This window comes from Phoenix dactylifera, unplaced genomic scaffold (assembly GCF_009389715.1).
Source record: "Phoenix dactylifera cultivar Barhee BC4 unplaced genomic scaffold, palm_55x_up_171113_PBpolish2nd_filt_p 001476F, whole genome shotgun sequence".
Classification (NCBI taxonomy): domain Eukaryota; kingdom Viridiplantae; phylum Streptophyta; class Magnoliopsida; order Arecales; family Arecaceae; genus Phoenix; species Phoenix dactylifera.
In genome coordinates this window covers 83,901-97,900 of record NW_024068790.1, presented here as the reverse complement: position 1 = coordinate 97,900, position 14,000 = coordinate 83,901, and the positions used below count along the sequence as shown (strand labels likewise).

The 14,000-nt window shown below is 36.1% G+C and overlaps 1 non-coding gene and 1 pseudogene across 1 annotated transcript; one reads left to right on the top strand and one right to left on the bottom strand.

The window, feature by feature from the left end:
* Positions 1-2,614: 2,614 nt before the first annotated feature.
* LOC120108671 lies at positions 2,615-11,941 on the bottom strand (annotated as a pseudogene).
* Positions 11,942-13,232: 1,291 nt separating this feature from the next.
* On the top strand, positions 13,233-13,304 carry TRNAI-AAU. The gene has a single exon. It is a non-coding gene; the product is annotated as a tRNA-Ile (tRNA).
* The last annotated feature ends 696 nt before the right edge of the window (positions 13,305-14,000 follow it).

Genomic DNA, 14,000 nt, shown 5'->3' with positions numbered 1-14,000 from the left:
TATAGTTCAATCCTATTCCAATGGTTTAAAAACCTTCTATAGTACCCATTTGCCCAACAAGGCACATAGGTTTGGTAAATCCTGGCTGCAAACAATGGTTGCATTGGGAAGATTCAAAACAAGGCCAATGAGGGTGTTGCAAAACAAGCTAGTGGCAACTATTATTGATGTCACAACATGGACAAATTCATGGTGGGAGATATGGAAATCCCAATTGATGGAGGAAGGATCTTGGGGTGCTTCATGAAGAGGGAGGCCATGGCATAGGTCTTCTAACAAGGATGAGAAGATGGAGCTGATATCAGCACCAACAAGGCTAGGGGAGGCTTTGGGGTCTGATAGGGGTGATGCAACAGATGAAATAGATAGTACCTAACTGATGGTACGTGATTGTATAAATGTCATTGGTAGCAAAGGTGGCAAAGCTGGGAAAAGAGACCAAAGAGCCACAAAATCCATCATAAATCTCTTAAGGTATTCCTACATAACTGCACTGCGTCTTCCTTCTTTTAAGTTTTTCCATCTCTTTACCTTTGTACTTCTAATTTTTAGTTCATAGTCTACTCGGGGAAACATCTGCTTGGAATCTAGAGGATTTGGATCCCCACTTAGGACCTAGAAATTTGCTATAAAAGATCAGATTGTTCATGCTGATTGGCTATAATAATACTTCTTTGTTGTTTTACTGCTTAGATTGTACTGATTGCTCTTTAGGGAACCTAGAACTTGCGTGCCCTTCTCTTGTTTGCACAGAATTATGGGGTTTTGGAGATCAACAGTCCTCTTAACTTCTTCCGCGCAAATTCTATTAACCTAGAAGCCAATCATATAATGCTTCATGCTAAGATTACCCCATCGGTCCACTTTAACAAGGCTGCCAGCAAGTTAGAGTTACAAGAGGCTTGCAAGCACTAGGGAGACATTCCCTTGCCAACATTCCTTGATACTTGTCAAGTTCTCTCCATCTCTTGGTAAGGAAAGATGATGAAGGGATGGAAACAGTTCAACCATGGACTAAACAGTAAGGAAATCAAGAGGGGGATGATATTGGATCAAAAGTAAAAACAGAGCATAGAAGAAAAAAATATTCCACTTATAAAGGCAAATATGTCATTTATAAATTCTCAGAAAACCTCTGACTTCTGCTTATGGCGACCTATATACTAACAGAAGGATGTCAGAAGAAATCACTCTCATTAAGGCTTGGTTAATCTGTAAAGATGGAAAATATAGGAAGTCTCTTAAAAACCAACAAAAGGCAGGTTGATGTATAAAAATTTCCCTATTCTACAAAAATTATTGCACGAAAGAATAACAAATAACTGCATCCACTTAATCACAAACCTATTTAATGGATCAAGTAACTATTTAGAGCTACAAACTTAAGGTTAAAAGGCGGATTAATAGGGATTCGAAAATGCAACCCACTAACTTAGAGATATCACCATATGAAGTAAAGTTGAAAACATATGACAGTTACAACTTATTAGCCAACATAAGTCTGAAAATGGATTCAGATAACTAGTTGGATATTTTTGTATATGCAATCTTTTATCTGCTCTTATTTGATGGACACAAATACAGGTACAACTATTAGTCTGATGCTAAACATTGATACCCATATCCAGGTAAACTCGAATTATCCAATCCATTTTCACCATAGCATTATGTACAAAACTATACACAATTCAGAGGAATAAGTTGTTTACATGATTTGGACCTCAGTTCTCATGACAGTGAGACTAAGCAAGCTTCCAAGGATAACAGGGATGAAGAAGTCAAGAAGATCAAGGAGCTCGACCTTAATGACAACAACAGTAAGGAGCACGACTCAATAATGGTGACAGCAGGAAGCACTGTTTTAACAATGATGATAATAAGAAGCAAAATGTCTATGGTGGTTGCGGCGAGCCTTGAACCCGATGATGAAGGCAACATGGTGGTTAACCTTAACAACGGCAGCAGTAAGAAGCAGCCCTATCAAAGGAAGTGGCAGCAACATTTAGGAGAAAAACAACATTGTGGTAGCAATAGGAGCCTAACTTGGTGAGGATGGTGGCAAAGAGCGCAACCATAGAAACTAACATGGAAGGATCTTATTTTTAAAGTGGTCACAATAGGGAGGCCAGCCACACTTGAGGTTTGGGATTCGAGTCCAAAATAGCTTGTGGTGCGGAGGTTGACCTAATGATTGCTACCATGAGAAGCCCAGCCCCAAAAGCATGGTGACTAGGAGCTCAACTCTACCAGCGCAGCACAAGCACGAATGAAATCAGCAGGCATTAGCTCTAAAGGAGGAAGCAAGCTGAGTCAGAAGCAGTAAGGTAGGTTATAGAAGTGGTTAGTGTAGATACTGGTGATGACAGATTACATTAAGGGTATTTTTGATATTTTAACTTGATAAGTTATTCTTGATGTCTAGCAGCTGATGGAAACTTAAGTTCGTCCCAAAGAGAATTCCTAAAATAAGGTGGCATTTATTTGCAAATATTCGAAAGAACAGTTTAATAAGAAAATAACATATAATGAAAGGGATTGAATTCAAAAAAACCCAAAATTCAGACATTATGTTATGCAAGTCAGTTTACTTGAAATATATGAAACAACAACCAAATCAAACCTCATCAGGAGACACAGGAACATCGTGATCACCGCTTTTGTGTAGGTGTAAGTATATTTGCAGGTAGCTTTGATTCTTTACCATACCTGCATTATCAAAAGAGAATAAGCTTTAGTTCAATATAGCTATAAATATGAAGCTCACAATATATATGTAAACTCAGTTCAACAAACCTTCAGGAAGGACAATGCCACATAATTCCTTACTCCTTTGCTATAAACTGTCCACAGTGATGTGTCCAGTGCTGCCAGATACAAAACCTCTTACTGCAGGCATACACCAGTTTATCTAATGTTAGTTATGGTACAAGAGTAACCAAAAAATACAAGGAATGAGAAATAGAATGTCGATTATTTAAAATTTTAGGAAAAAACACAAAAAAGACAAAAGGACTAAACATATTGCTCAATATTGATAACTTCTGTGTGATTTCCCTGTCCAGTGATATTTGCATAAGTAACTTGGGGTTTAGGTTACTAATTTATACCCACAAGTCAGTCTTTCATAGTAACATATGCCATAACTATAAATATGTAGTGAAGAAGCCTCATGACCCTAATGACCATAGACAAATCAGGTGACCATATAGTTTAAGAAAATTTGCAATTTCATTCCTCAAAAAAGAAATGGATAGACAACAAAATATTATTGTTGAGAATTTGCACAAATCTATGTGGATAAATGACACTTCCTTAATGAAATGATGACTTCACAGCTAGTTTTTGTGGATTTGAAACAAAGGTCCTAACCATGATCATAATCAATTTGGCTTGTTCCATGGTGTACTTGGCCAATTACTCCTATTAAGGGCTACATCTCCTACATGGCAGACTTTCATATCTTATCTTCCATCTAAGTTTCCCAAACTTGTTTCTACCGTCACTCTTTACCTTTGAACTTGGACCCCAACTTGATGGCAAGTAACTTAATGGTCATCATGATATTGTATTGAAAAATTCAGGCTATTGACTTTATCTTGCTTCTTTATAAGATGCTATTCCATGCATATAACATTCATAATCCACCTTCACAAGATCAAAGAGAAGTCAAATACATGAGTGTCAAATGGAGCACAGAATAACAAGTAGTGTCTCACCAACAAATTCAACTGGGAAAACTGTGCATTTTTTTGCAATTGTAACATTTTTATCAGGAGTAGAACCACTGCATTTGGGGTAATATGTCGAGGTCTTACTGAACCACCATAGACTTGCCTCATTAAGAACCTGAAAGTTAAAGCCACTGATAACATATGCCAAAAACACAGATTGCTGAAAAAATAATGGACGAATCTTTAATTCCAAAATTAAAACACTTATCATTGGCAATGTCTTAGCATATTTTTACACTTTCTAGCTAGACTCAAGTTACAATTCATAGAATAAGAATTTAAGGATACCAATGAAGATTCATCTGAATTTACAAAAGCTCAGAAATGCACCAATTACTGCCAGAATGAATTTAAATGCAAGCAGAAGATGTCATTTTGGGCAACGGGAAAAACAAAAAAAAAAAGAATGACACCATTTTCCTCATGTAAGATGATTAAATTGAAGATGTTTGGGTAAAAAAAATATGATTTAGGCTAAGCTTAGGCTTTTACAGATCAAAGCAAAATTAAGGGAACGGAAAGAACAACAAGCAGTCAGGAAGGATTACGGAAATTATTTCTAACAATAGAGGTAGAACAATCATAGAATGTTTGGTTGGTTGAGAAGAGTTAAGCATCAATTCTGCTTTGTGTAGACCCACATAATAGTTTTCTTTCTTCTTCTAAATGTTTCAACAAGGAAAGATCTTTTGTGTTAATTTCTGTGGCAAGGGCATTTTGGGCATAAGGCAACCGTTTCCTGCCATTATTCATGCCAATCATTTCCTACAATAAAACTAATGGACTATTTGCTGGCAAGGACTCTTCGTGAAGAGTTTCTTTTTCCTCTTAGGTATAGGGTAATTTATTGGGAATTTTTAATATAATGTTTTATGCCAGTTTTAACAAGGTTGAAAATTTTCTTCCTTTTCCATTGACATGCAAGGGGATTCATACATGGAAGTGTTTACTGTTATTTCAGGGACCAAGCTACAAGTTTTACAAATTGATTTGATTTTCAAATCTTGAGAAAAAGGATTAGAAATTTTCCATATACCAGCAGAAAATCAGAAAGTAGGGGATAGTGTCTTATTGCTGTTTAATCAAGGTTGAAATTTTCATTCCTTCCAATTGACATGAAAAGGATTTGTACATGGAAGTGTTTACTGTTATAAGATCTATGTTTTAGATCAAGATACAATTGTTACAAAACTAATTTGATTTTCAAATCTTGAGAAAAGGGATAGAAATTTTCTGTGTATCAGCAGAAAATCAGAAAGTAGGGGCATTTTCATGGCCCAAGATTGGAGTAAAACCCAGAAGGAAATGAAAAAAGAGCAAACCCACCAAACTATACATATACATATAAACATACATACAAATATACATACATATGTATGTATATATAAGCATATATGCATATATAAGTTGGGGAGGTCCCATCATGTAGCCAGCACTTCAAAATTTCCTCTTAATTAGCATTGAACCATAAAAGTTAACGGTTCTGCAATATGTTCACTCAACTTCTAATCTAGCCCTTCATCAATTAGTACCAAGTAAAAACAAATAACCAATCTAAATACCTGAAATCAGATCTAAGCCCCCAAAAAACCAAAAAAGCAGAACAATATACAGGAAACTGCCTCCAAACTGACCCCTTTTTGCACTGCGTTTCTTTTTTTAACCATCACAAAACAACCTTAAACGTTGTCGGCATCATTTTGTGTGTTTACACTGTTAAAGAAGCCAGGCTGCTATTGTTGTGCAATCTTCCAGCATTCAAATTTTGCTATAAACAATAGCAATAGTCGCAATATTATTTAACTTTATTATATGAATGATAAATCCAATCATAATTATCCATCTTGTTTTCTTATTTAACTTGTAGTAATTTTAGCAGAAGAAATCCCAAAATCAACCTTATGCCCAAATTTAACCTCATTTTTTTAAGAATCATGAGAGCCAGTCCAAGTAGATTTTTGAATCCTAAATCAAAATGGAAACTCCTGATGGACTTCCAACACTAGAACTATTTAAGGATAAAAAGAAAATATTGCTGTATAAAAAGAAAAAAAGGAATCCTAACAAAAGAAAACCTAGAAACCATGTTTCTTATTAATTTGCTTCCAAAAGACCTGATTTCATAAACCCTTGAACTCTAATTTGCACAACTCCCACTAAAACATGATGATGAAGGTCCACACAGCTGATCCAATTACATGATTAGCTTGGACTTGGCAAGCGAGCTTTATATACAATAGAAATAAAGCAAGCACTGTTGTCATTAACAGACTATAATTATGATACTTCTAAAGCTGCTCCAGTAATCATCTTTCACGGTATGCCCAAATTCATAATAAAGAATTAGAGCAAACCATCTAAGTCAAATGCTTTTTATAGTATAATTCAAAATTAGCAGCCTATTTGCTCCATATTTCTTTTGTCAGTATTCAAGATAGCATCATCCAACATAGTGAATTGAAGCCTTCTGTACTAACATTCAGAAGGATTTTCCTTCCCCATAAGAAGTAGAAGGCCAAAAAAAAAAAAAATTCTTGAAAAATAAGGGAACCAAATTCCACTGATTATGCCTCTCCACATTACTATAAGGCCGGCAGCTTTATACTACAATTGACTTTGGCACTCCTTCCACTGTTACTCAAATTACTATATTTAAAGTGAAAGGGCAATTGAATTTCTGATTACAAGGGTTCGATTCATGAAAACCACAAATTAACGTCAAACTCTACTGTTTGCAAGACACCTAAAGAATAGAGGTGGTTCCACTTCACATGGCTCATAGGAAATGATTCGTCCAACAACGGCAGAATCGTCCCAAACCACCCAATTCGGGGCGTACTGAACCATACCGGCAGGGACCGAGACGAATCCAGCCTTCAGATCAAGAAATCAACGGAAGGGGAGCAGGAAAGAGAGGAAGAGAGAGAGGGGCAAAAGAGAGGGGGCGAGAGAGAGTGGCTGGCAATGGCCGGAACAAGGGCAAGGGAGGGGGAGAGAGGGCTTTCAAAGCTCTATCTCCTCCATGTGTCGGAACAGGGGTAGAGCCCCTGTTTTGAAACGAAACAGGAGCTTCTGCCCCTTTTTATTTTTTTGAATTTTTCAAGTGAAGTTAGCCGCCACTGTTGACTTCACTGATTATTTTCTCTTTTTTGAAGTTTTCTAAGTGAAGTTGGCCGCATGATGTCAGCAGTGGCTGCCAAATTCACTTAAAAAATTCAAAAAAATATATAAAAAGGGGTGGAAGCCCCTATCTCATTTCGAAACAAGGGCTCCACCCCTATTCCGACACACGAAGGAGAGAGGGGTCTCAAGAGGGTTTCGAAAGCCCTCTCTCCTCTCTCCCTTGCCTCTATTCCGGTCACCGCCCTCTCCCTCTCCCTCCCTCCTCCCTCCCTCCCTCTCTCTCTCTCTCTCCTCCCTCTCCCCTCGCTTTTGGTTTTGCCTATTGGTTCACGTTGGGACGACGCGGCACGAGGGCATATTGTACCATCTTGTTAGCCAACCGATACAGATGTTGCTACCGACACTGCCTTTCTTGGTGCTATCTGTTCAACAAGGGCCGGGCCGGCTTTCAAGCCAACTGGAAGATTGGATGCAAGTTTTCTTTTAGCTTACCATGTTCTAAAAACGAGTCATTTTACTATGATTTTCTGAGAGTTTGGTAGCACAATCATTCATCAATAATAAGAAGTACTAGCAACATTAAGTCATGTTGCCCTCACCTCAATTTTGTGAGTAGGACTCTGACCTTTTCCATGTACTTATTATAATTAATTGTCCTTCATCTTTTTACTGAAGTCAATCTTGATATTTTTCCTCCTTTGGATAACTATCACTTCTTAGATCAATCAAGTTCATGAATCTCATTGTTTCTCATGCTTGCATTGCCTCATATCTCTAGGTGAGACTCTTAAATGACACCTTGAGGTCATGGCTCGAGTTATATAAAGTGTGTCATATCCATCATATATAAAGATTTATGTGATGCACACCTCTTGCACCCTACATTGCACCATTAGTGAGAGGCATACCACACTAAATTCGAGTATTGAAATGAAATTTTCAGTATCAATTAAAGAGAAGCAAGGAGATTTCTATATATTTTGCATGATCATTTTTTTTGAAATAAAATGTGGATTTTAATTATGATAAAAGAAATACATATTATTCACTTCCTGGCTTGCATGAACATTAAAACACTACTTGTTAACATATATGCTTCAAAATTTGTGAACATGTGCAGAGTGCAAGGTAAGAATTCTACCAAATTTCAGTACCAAGCCTTATACAGTACCCATTGCTTTTATTTCCTTTCTTTTGGCATGCATGATTTTGATGCCTTTTGAAGTATACCTTTAGTGTTATAAAAAATTAATAAATCTTAAACTTTACTCTTCAAGACTAATCGATTTGTCTGGTCAAGAGTTCTAAATTTCTTCTCCAACTCCAACTCCTGAGACATTGGTTTAGATATCATATGGAATAGAATTAAGGTTTTAATTTCTCTCAACATTGTCTCCCTACAATCTAGATTTTTCCTCAGAGACTTTTATGGACCTATACTATATCAGAAGGAGTAATGGGGCAGCTTTGGGCCTTTCATATTTTCCATTAGATAGAATATTAACAAGATAACACTTAAAACTGTTATATCATAAGAACAAATATTGGTACTTCTGGAAACAAAATCCTAAGTACAGAATTCCTAAGTAGATCTTAAAGCATAAACATTATTTCTCCCACTCTCTCTGAATTTTCTCTACTCAACCAATTCCCTAAGTTCTCCCTCCACTAGACTTCCCTAAATCTAATTAATAAAAAAAGTCTTGACCAAATCAAAGTATTTGAATTTCTATAATTTATTATTTAGTGTTCTCTAAACTTCTACAAGTTTTACCCTTTTTCTTTACGAAAATCATTCTTCTGCTATTTTTTTAAAAAATCAGATTCATATTTTTTTTATTTCTAAAGTGCATTGCACCATCGGATAGGAAACAGGTTTTCTCCAGTTATATCTAATTTTGATTTCATATAGTCAATTTTATATCTAAAGTTCTCTATTCTATTATAAATTTTGTTCTAATTATTTTATTAAATGATTTTTTAATAAGTTAATCTCGTTTTTATTTTTTTACAAGATTTATGTTTTCTTTTATGAAAATCACTTTTATTTTAAAAAAAACTATATATTTTTATTTAAAATATAATTATATATTTATACTTTTAATTTTAATGGGCATTACATTACCAATAGGAAATATGTTTTGGACTTTTTGTGTATGGAAGATGTTTTGGTTTTTTTCACTTATATTTGGTTTTTGGTATCATATATCAAGTTTACATATAAAGTTTTTGTTTTCCTACAATGTATTTTATGAAATATTTTTACTCAGAATTTTTATTTTATTTTTAATCATCTTCCTGTTTTATATTTTCAATTATATATTTCAATTGTTCACAATTTTCTTATTCTTATAGTCTATTTATAGTTCCCATTGCATTTTCCTAATTTGGTGTGGTTTATTTTTTGTTTGGTACCTCATCCTTTACCAAAAATCACGATGCCATTTTGTTGTTGATTGCTCTAACCTAATTAGATTTTTTTTGGTTACTGAATGTGCATTACTTTTTGCCTATATACTAGAAGAATTTAGGGCAGATTACAGACTACCATCCTCTAAAGTTGCCCACAGTTATTCCTTAATAGCCCCTTCCAACCTTGAGTGCACAAGCCACATCTTTTAAAAGTATAAGCACCATATTCTTACCACTATCCTTAGTAGTTTCTTCCAATTTCATGTGCTTTGGCTGCATTTGCTAAAAGCCATATCCTATTTCTTCCCATTATTGTTCAATGGAATAGAAATCTATGTAAAAGTTGGTATATGAGGACCAATATGGTGAATAATCAGAAAATGTAACCCACTATCCACCATAAAAAGAACATAGTCACTGCTTGTCATTGAAGGATTGCCTATAAGTTTACTCCAATGAAAGTCATCAGCCATAAAATGACTTCACATCAACTTTCTCCTCAAAATTCTAGAAGAGACACACATGTTGCTACCTAAAAGATTGTTTACCCTTTCAAAGGTAAGCTTGTAAAAATTTAACTCAATATACTCCTGCCAATATCGTATATAATATATAAACTAAGCCAAAAGTAAAATTAGCTCTTCCCATCATTAGTCTCGCAACATTAGTAGAGCTCATGCCTAATCATTCTTCGTGACCATGATATCCCAACTTCCAAGAGACCCAAGCAAGGATTTAAATTCCATGGGATGAGGATGTCTCGGTTTCTCCATGAAACAGGATGCCCCTTTGTCCCGCCCTATCCTAGTAGCCATCCCAATCGAACATCCCAATAGATACCTTCCATCTCTCTCCCCTTCTTTCTTTTTTTTTCCTTTATTCATTTATTTTTCTTTTTCTTTGTTTTCTTCCTCTTTTTTTCCTTCCTTTCTTTCTTTCTTTTCTTCCTTCCTTTCTTTCTTTCCTCCCTTTCTTTCTTTCCTTTCTTTCTTTCTTTCTTTTCTTCTCCCTTCCTTTATTTCTTTTCTTTTTCTTCTTCTTTCCTTCCTTTCCTTTTTTATTTTCTTCTTCTTTTTTTCCTTTCTTCCTTTTATCTTTCTTCTTCTTTCTCCATGATAGGTTCCAAGGAGTTCCCCCCAACCTAGTCCCATTTTCTCACATAAATGGGACAGGGTGGCCTGGACACTTGCTGTCCTGCCAAAAATTAAAACCTTCACTCCAAGAGAAATTACCCCATCAAGAATTGTACTCCAATGAAATTAAAGCCTTCCACTACCATAGTCACACCTAGATATGTGGTTCCTCAGAACACATCACATAATGCTTCACTTGCACAAATATGCTCCAATTCAAATGACATTGTGAGCTCTTCATGGCTCAACCAGCACAATCCCTCTTCTGTTCTTGCATTAGGATTAACACTAGAAACTTCTTTCTCTGCCCTTGCATTGAACCAATGCAGTTTTCTTCTCAGCTGACTGCCCCAAGTTTCTTCATCATAGTTGTCTTATTCATCCCCGTGGTTATGATGTTTCAGCATTTCTAACAGTCTACGTATATTGAAGATACATCTTCACCAGAAACATCTGAGTTGCAAAAGACATTATTTTCTTCCTTCCTCAGACCAGTCAAAACAGATAACCAGGCAATATAATATCCAAACATACATATGAAGTTTTGTTCAGCAAATGAACAAGAGCAAAGAAAATTAAGATCTTTGACTCAATTCTTAGATGACCTTAAATTCAATCACAAATTTGTAAGAAATTATTTTTTCAGGATTCCTACAGGACCAACCTCAAATAAATAATGCATTTGAACCCGAGGGAATGAAAGAAGTCAATTTTCAAAATGAAATCGATCAATAAGCATGGAAAGGATCAAAATGTTAGATCAATCAGTCAAAGAAGGGATTTTAAGTTCAAACTGAAAACAGTAGAAACAATGTGAAAGATAGAAAAGGAGAGAAGAAAGACCTGGCCTTTAAAAGGGATGGAAGCGAGAACCCGATCAAAAGCACTCTGCCGGTCGGTGGTGACCAGAACCAGATAGTCACCACCATCATAAATGTCTCTCACCTACAGAAACCCATCGGCTCTGAGAAAGACGCCAGTGATAAGAGAAGAATTATGAGAAAACCAAGGAAGACCGCCTCACCTTGCCCCTGGCCTTGGCCGTGAGGCCCGGAACCGTGCGATCGAGGTGGGTCTCTGAGAGGCAGTTGGAGAGGGCGCCCCGGGCGGCACGGAGGACGTCGTCCCGGTGGCAGGCGTCGGCGGAGAGAAGGGAGGTGTCGTGAGCGGAGCGGATTTGGGTCTTCAAGCCGACCGCGAGGTTGGAAGCAGGGGGGCGAGAGGGGCGCGCGATGGAGAGGCGACGGGAGCGAGAGAAGGAGGGGAGAAAGGGGGTCTTCGGGAGAGTTTTGGGAGGGTTTTGCGTGGCGGGCGGCACGGAGAGAGCCATCAGATGAGGGGGTTTTCAGAGGGTGGGCGAGCGAAGAGTAGGATCTTTGTTCGGTTTTGGGCCATTTTAAAAGGAAAGCGAGGGGAAACGGTGCCCCTCGTACCGCGGTTTAAACAACCGGCTCGCACGGTATTCCTGCGCGGACGCGAGCCATAGCCCGACGGAACAAAAGGAATGCGACGACGGCCGTGGGACGAAGACGGAAGGCGAAGACGGCCACGCACGATTCGGCGAATCGACAATGACAAGCAGTCACATTCCTGGGTTCCACCTTAACGTATCTCTACCATCTGGATAATCGGAGCCAAAGGTTATCGGAAATATTAAAAAAAAGTAAAGCAAGAACCAATTATGGAAAAGATTATCTAGTGAAAAAATTATTAATTGGACTAGATCTACCGCCAAACTGGTGGATCAGCTCAATTACAAATAAATACAGCTAAACATGAAGAAAGAAAAAAGAGAAAAAAAAAAACGCCATAGCTCATAGAATTAATGCTTTACTGATTGAAATTTGAAGTGGAGTTTGATACCACCTAGAATCAAATCTCTAACCTTTTGCTTAAAGGGCTAGAAGTGGTATTGTCATAACTAAAATTCAACTGGATATTGCATCGAGTGGAAGCTGCCATATATTAAAGGTGTTGTTGTCTCTTGTATGTCTAAATAGACTTTGTGGTGAAATGGAAAAGAAAACTTAAGGCAATGCACCAAGTACTAAGAGGTTAGACCTACAGCTTGATAGTGAAGGCTCAAGGATGCTAGTTTGAGGGAAAATTAAATTGATGAAGACCTAATTCTAAGGAGAAGCACCTTGTTTAGAGGCAAAAGTACACTAAATAATATCTATCCTAGTATATTCTCGTATGAGAATCTATATCTGAATGTAGGTACAAATTTGATCATATGACTACTATGCATATGTATATTCATATATCTAAAAAAAAATAGATACAAATATAGATAGACAATTATACAATCCATACTTAAATATTTTTCTTCAGTTATAATTCTATTATATAGTACTTGTAAGCTTTTAAAAAAAATAAGTAATTGTACTAATATGTTATTGATCTAATTTACCTTCTACTTGGTGATATCTTTGGTATAAATGAACAAAGTTTAACTATCTAAGTTATATTTGTATTTATATTAATATATTTAGTATCTAGTTTATATCCATATCTATTTAAAATAAATATGGATATAAAATTTTCATCTAACTAATATTTTAACTATAACCAATTTATTTTCAACCCTATCTTTAATGCACAACTCCGAGAGAAAAGATGTAACTTGTGTCATTGAAAAAGAAAGGGAAGAGAATTTGAGACGTGGAAGTAGGAGGTAGTTTTAGGGAATATAATGAAATATAAAGGAAAGAAGTTTGCTAGAAATAAGTTTGCTTGTCTTAAAGAAAAAGGGGTAAAGTAAAATTATAGTATAAACCGTAAATTTAGATAATTAGGTTAAGAATAATAATAAAAAAAGGCAAGCCAACTTGGCCTTTGCTCAGTTGGTTAGAGCGTCGTGCTAATAACGCGAAGGTCGCAGGTTCGAGACCTGCATGGGCCACTTAATTTAAGTATCAATTTAAATTTTTTACAACCTTTATTTTTCCAGAAAAAATATTTTCAAACATTAAAATTTATTTTTTATTTAAGCACCTCTATATTCCTAAAAAGAAAACTTTTTTGAATGTCTAATACTGGCTTGATCCAATTAAGTTAAATTTTTTAGTTTAAGCACCTCAATTTTCCCAAGAGAACATTTCAGAATGTTTGGGGCCTTTTCAACTATTTTCAACCAAAAATATAGAATGTTTAATATGGGCCTAATCCATTTCTCCTTCGGGTCTACTTTTGGAACCAGTCTAAACACAAGCTTGCATTCAAGCAATAGGTCAAAAGACTAGGTTACCATGAGAGGGTTGGATTTGAGCACCTCTATTTCTTAACAGTACACCCCCCCAGTTAGTTCAATCTTTCTGTTGGGGCAAAAACAAGTGAGTATATATTCCAAAAAAGGTAGTGCAGCTGACAAATTATGAAAATAAACCCCCACCATGTGGGGGAGCAAATAATGTTCTATAAGAAATCCTATTTTAACAACATTTCTGTATCTATTTGAATAATTTAGTATTAGTGATTACCATCTACGACTAATAATCTTTGTACCTCTTATCCTCTACCTTAACCATTTGGTTCTGAAAATGATGGCTTTGTTGTTCTTACTTCATTCACTTCATGAAGATAGCTGAAGCTCTTGCTG